The sequence below is a fragment of the Scyliorhinus canicula genome, chromosome 8 (genome assembly GCF_902713615.1).
Source record: "Scyliorhinus canicula chromosome 8, sScyCan1.1, whole genome shotgun sequence".
NCBI lineage: Eukaryota > Metazoa > Chordata > Chondrichthyes > Carcharhiniformes > Scyliorhinidae > Scyliorhinus > Scyliorhinus canicula.
The window spans coordinates 158,026,690-158,032,689 of NC_052153.1; positions in this window are offsets into that span (position 1 = coordinate 158,026,690).

Consider the following 6,000-nt stretch of genomic DNA (forward strand, 5'->3'; position numbering starts at 1 on the left):
GGACTTGTGGGAGGAAACCGGAGCACCCGGAGGAAACCCATGCAGACACGGGGAGAATGTGCAGACTCTGCACAACGGGAATCGAACCCAGGTCCCTGGCGCTTGCAACAACAGTGCTAACCACTGCTGCCATGCCGCCCCTCTTGGCAGGAATGGGATGGGCAGGAAGTGGGTAGGTTATTATGTTAATGCTGGTCTTCCACCCTCCCATTTTAACGTGGATGAATTAATGGAGGCATTGAAAGGACATCCATCCCATAGAAGCTGGGGCCTAATTTCAATGGGAAAGTCATGTCCTGATGATATGATTCAAGGTATGCTCACCATTTTAACCATGAGGCTTACCAGGACCTCGCAGTCATGAACCCCATAATGAAAGCTGGCAGCAGCCACGATCCTGGCCACAGGCGGCTGAGATAAGTATTTTTTGGAACTAGGCTCCTTGTGGACTGCATGGGAGAAGCAATGGTACTCCTGGCCTTACAGGGAGTAAGGCCTCCTCTGCCCCAGGTTACCCCCTACTCATTTCAAATCTTATGATTCCCCTTTCCCTCACCTTAATGCATTATTTGCCCTACTGGGGATCATATCATTGGCCCAAAATCCCCACTCACTGCACAAACTGTGACTCATGCCCACCATTTGTGATATCATTCCCACAAAATTTGGGTTACGAGGGGTATCAGGATGCAAATGAGGCCCAGGAGTTAACATTTCCCAAGCTTTGTGCTCCCAGAATTGGACAGTTAGTTGCCTTCTTTGGCTCAAGTTAAAATCTCTTACCAAAATATTTGGATTCAAAGGACAAGAAAGTTTGAGGAATGAAATGCTACTGTTCTCTGCTCATATATGTACTTAAACCATTAAAAAAAAATGTTTGTTTGCATCTTATTTTACAGCTTGCTTCCTTATCTTCAGGTATTAATCTATTTTAGCAGTCATTTTGGAGTTTATATTAGGTTTTCATACTAGATGAATTTAGAGACTTCATACTTCAGTAAACAAGATGAGAATGTTCCCCCTTGTGGGTGAGTCCAGAACTAAGGGCCACTGTTATAAAATCCGGGATCGCCCTAATAGGACAGAGATAAGGGGAAATGTTTTCTCTCAGAGGATTGTGCAACTTTGGAACTCTCTGCCTAAGAAGGCGGTGGAAATGGGACCACTGAATATTTCTAAGGCAGACGGATTATTGTTTGTGTAGGGAATCAGAGGTAGATGGGGAATGTGGAACTTGAAACACAAACATCGGCCATGATCTGAATGATTGGTGGAGTAGGTTTGAGGGGTCGAATAGCCTACTTCTGCTCCTATTTCACATGCTCATATTTGGATGGATAGGATTGCGCATCATCATAGCATGTCTATGCCAAGAAAGCATTTTTTCCACTTACCTTGTGGAAAGGAAACAATAGCATGAATTGATGTAGAACTTATCGCAGTTGGCAGGGCTATCCCAAGTACAGGATCTCTTCAATGGCACATATAAAACCCTCAAGGAACTTAAAAATAACTTATGGCATATCTGACATATGTAACACATGGCTTTGATTCCATGAGTGTACAAGTAGTGTCAGACCACAGGATTAGAATCACGTAGGTAAATTTGTGATAAGCAGCAGTCCTGATGGCTTTATTTTACACCAGACGAGCATCCCAGCACTATTTCCAAGATCACGCTGTCAGAGGATGGAACAGCAACCAAGACCCCTGACCAGAAACTAAAGGTAAATTCATTGAGGCTCATTCCTCCCCGGAATGCTATTAGAACATTGCAGGTCAGTATTGCACTGCTTCGACAGAACATATGGGGACCTGCACTGCAGTCCTGAGAAAGTGGTAAAAATGTATTTGTGCCATTTTGAGTTTTGTAATTTAGGGATAGGAAGATCAATAGGAAAGTAAGCCTACAGGCTCTGAAGAGGAGGAGCATAGAATGTCAGGAAAACAAATGGGGCTGGATTCTCCGATTTTCAGGATGTGTCCAGAGGATCCATGGCGTTTTACTTAGGAAAAATCAGTGGTGCCCCAGCACTCCGGTACACCCCCTGGCCACCCCCAGCCCTCGGGACACTGAACACAGTCCGCAGCCGCCACGCTGGGTTCCCGCACGGCTGGGACTACGCAGTTTTGAACTCGGCCCATCGGGGCGGAGCAGCGAAGAGGGCCTTCAGGTGACGTTCTGAGGCCATCTCAACAGCGTGAGTGCCGGGAAACAAACAGCTAAACACGCTTGCTATGGGACTTTGTCCCCACTGAGTTAAATCGTACCCCAAGTAGTTGAACAAGGTACTGGTCAGATCAGGAGAATTCAAGGGAAAAGCAGATATAGTATTCTGAGTTAAAGAAGCAGCTACAGTAACCAGATTTAAAGTGGGAAAGCAGACCTCTGAGGTAAATCAGAAGGTTGGTGTCATCTTAATACAGTCTGGGAATTTATAGTTAAAGCAATTGTGAAGAGTTTGTGCAATAGTCGAGACAAAGGAATCCTGGAGGGGGCTGTGTAAAATCTGGATGTGGATCTCTTGTTAAAAGTGGAGCAGAAGCCTTATTTGACAGTATTGTTGGAAAACCTAGAATGGATTCGTTATGCAAACCACAGATGGAAAGCATTGATGGGAAAGATGATTTTCAAGCATGTTCTTTTGGGAGTAGAGTTTACAAACTCTTGTGACAAACATCTGGGGGGGGGGGTGGATTTTGTGGCAAAATTCACAGAAAATCACTTGGGTTCAGAGTGCAGTGTCTTACCACAGCCAGCCAATGTGTTTAAAAGGAATTAGTGCTACTGAGACCATTATAGCCTAAGATTACTTTGTAACCCATGTTGACCTTACAATCTGTGTATATTTGTGAAGCTAAGTTGGGGATGGGGGGGTGGGGGGCGGGGGCGGTGAACAAGAGTGAAGGAGAATTGTATTATAATCAAATATTTCATGTATAAGAAATGTTGTTTCTTCTTGTTAAATTAGTTAGCGGTCCTATGACTGTGTTCCTTCATGTTTTCTGAAAAAAGTTATTCCTTTGAGTCAGCATTATATTCTGGGATCTTCCTGTCCAGTTATAACATCACTGGGATCGTAACAAGAGAAATGAGCATGACTGATGTGTAGACAAGACTGATCAATTTTAAACCTGTACCTGTGGTCTGTATTGTGTGTTATTTCTCAGTCTGTACTACAGTATCCTCATTAACAAATATGCCCTACCTAACCGCTGCTAGTACTATCAAGATCACCTGCATCCCACCACTTATAGCTATCATATGTTCCTTGCTATAATAAATATACATAGAATATTCCAAAGGTGTAACCAGTTTAGTTCCCGAGTACACAAGTTTGGTACATCTGATTCATTGATTCTTTAACCTATGATTTTTCTATTGCCTATTGCATGCAAGGTACCAGCAGTAGTAAATATTTTACTAAAATTTGGACCCCGATCTCTTCTTTCTTTGCTGCCACCATGTAGGATGTCATGTTCATTTTCATAAGCAAACCAATCAGTTAACACAATACACAACAAAACTTGCATAATTGTTGAGTGGACAATACCAGAATGAACTTACCACTATATAACTGCCTGCCATACCTAATGTCTAATTGTTGAAAGATGCCTCAAGGTCTGGGTTATTGAGTCTAAGTAAAGTGACATTTTCCCAATTTGACAATAATGGACGACTTGAATATTTGCTGGGCTAGATAGTTGCCAGTTCTAATACTATTTGGATATGACTTTCATTACAAAAGTATTGACTGTGCCACCATCGTTTGGGTTTGTGACACATCAGCCAGTGACTGCATCATTTCCCTCTGGGACTGAGCCATCTCCTTCTGTGACGGCCAGCACCAGGGCAATGCCGTTGACATTGTCAGCCATGGCCTGCTGTTTCACCCCCAACCGTGTCTCCCCCAAGCTACACCGCACACGAGAAGTCGGTCGTTGTTAAACCTGTCCCTAGCTACTTTAGAACTGACTGCTGCTGAATCGAAGAGGCTCCTCTGCTCTGTTGTTGCCACAGCTATGCAAGTGTTTTTTCTTACTGTAATTCTCCATATGGAGAGAGAGTTTTGGGGGTGGGGGGAAAGCGAGGACGGTCCTGCATATTGGAAAGGGTCAGTTAATTGGGTGCATATTGTTTTGTGTATAATTGTCCTGCCACCCCTTAGGTTTTCCTCCGTTCCCTACCTTGGTTGTGTGTGTGTACGTGCCCACGTGTGTGGGTACGCTCGCATGCCCTCGTGTGCGCGCGCACCGGGCCAGCTCTGTTTAGGGTTGGGTGTGAGCGAGCAACATTTGGTGGGCTTTCTGGTGGAAGCTGAAGGAAGAACCATTGTGTACTTTGAAGCTGATTGGAGGGAAATGCAAACAAACTCTAGGCAACGCACTTAGTCCATGGCTGGAGTAAAATAAAATAAAGACGTTTAGATGAAAAAATAAAGACGTAGGTTGATGGGTGACCTGATAGAGGTCTATAAGATTATGAAGGGCATGGATAGAATGGATGGGCAGGCACTCTTTCCCAGGGTGGAGGGGTCAGTCACCAGTGGGCATAGGTTTAAGGTCTGTGGGACAAAGTTTAGAGGAGATGTGCGAGGCAGGTTTTTTACGCAGAGGGAGGCGAGTGGCTGGAACGTGCTGTCAGGGGAGGTTGTGGAAGCAGGTACATTAACAGCGTTCAAAAGGCATCTTGACAAACACATGGATAGAGATGGGTATAGAAGGATACGGCACAAGGAAGTGCTGAGGGTTTTGGCAAAGATTGGTGTCATGACTGGCTTGGAGGGCCAAAAGGCCTAATCCGGTGCTGTATTGTTCTTTGTTTATCTTTGTTGTAGTGACATAGCATCAAAGTCACAAATGGCATCCTAAGGTTTTGGTGCCAAAGTGGGGAAGAAAGGACTTCCGGTGGCGGCAATGAGCAGTTAAGCCGCACATTCGGCGGCTCCCACGGAGAACGGACTTTGGGACTCTTTTCAGGGCCCCCAACGGAGCTGTAGAGGCAAATCCCAACGGGGGAAGAGGACAGGAGTTGACCCCAACGGTCCCATGGTCCGGACCAGGAGTGGGGCAGAGAAAAAACCGAAGAAAGCACCTCTGAAAAAACGGGGGCAGGAAGATAAAATGGCGGCCGGCGGAGGCCTCGAGGAGCTGAGGAAGTGGGCCCAGGAGCAGCAGGCGATTCTGCTGCGCTGCTTCCAGGAGTTGAAGTTGGAGCTGCTGGAGTCCCTGAAGGTAACTAACAGGGAACTGATGGAGACCCAGACAGCCCAGGGGGCTGTGATCCGGTAGCTGCAGCAGCAGGCTTCCGAAAGGGAGGACGAGGTCGTGGCCGTGGCGGGGAAGGTGGAGATGCACGAGGCGCTCCATAAAAGATGGCAGGAGCGGTTCGAGGAGCTGGACAACTGGTCGAGGAGGAAGAATTTGCGGATCCTGGGCCTCATGGAGGGGCTGGAGGGGTCAGACCTGGCGGCCTATGTGGTGATTATGTTAAACTCGCTGATGGGGGCTGGGTCCTTCCAGGGGCCCCTGGAGTTGGAGGGGGCCCACAGAATTCTGGCTAGGAGGCCCAAGCCGAACGAGCCACCGCGGGCGGTGTTGGTGAGGTTTCATCGGTTCGTGGATCGTGAGTGTGTGCTCCGGTGGGCCAAGAAGGAGCGGAGCAGCAAGTGGGAGAACACGGAGGTGCGGATCTTCCAGGACTGGAGTGCGGTGGTGGCGAGGCGGAGGGCCGGGTTTAACCGGACGAAGGCGGTGCTCCACAGACGGAGTGTGAAGTTCGGCATGTTGCAGCTGGCGCGTCTGTGGGTCACCTACAAGGATCGGCACCATTATTTTGAGTCCCCGGAGGAGGCGTGGGCCTTTGTGCAAGCCGAGAAATTGGACTCAAACTGAGGGTCTAGGATGGGGGATGTTGTATAATACTGTATTTGCATTTGCTTGGTTTAGTGTAAGAAGTGGGTTGGCCTTAGGGTGGGTGGGGTGATGTCGTACTGTTTT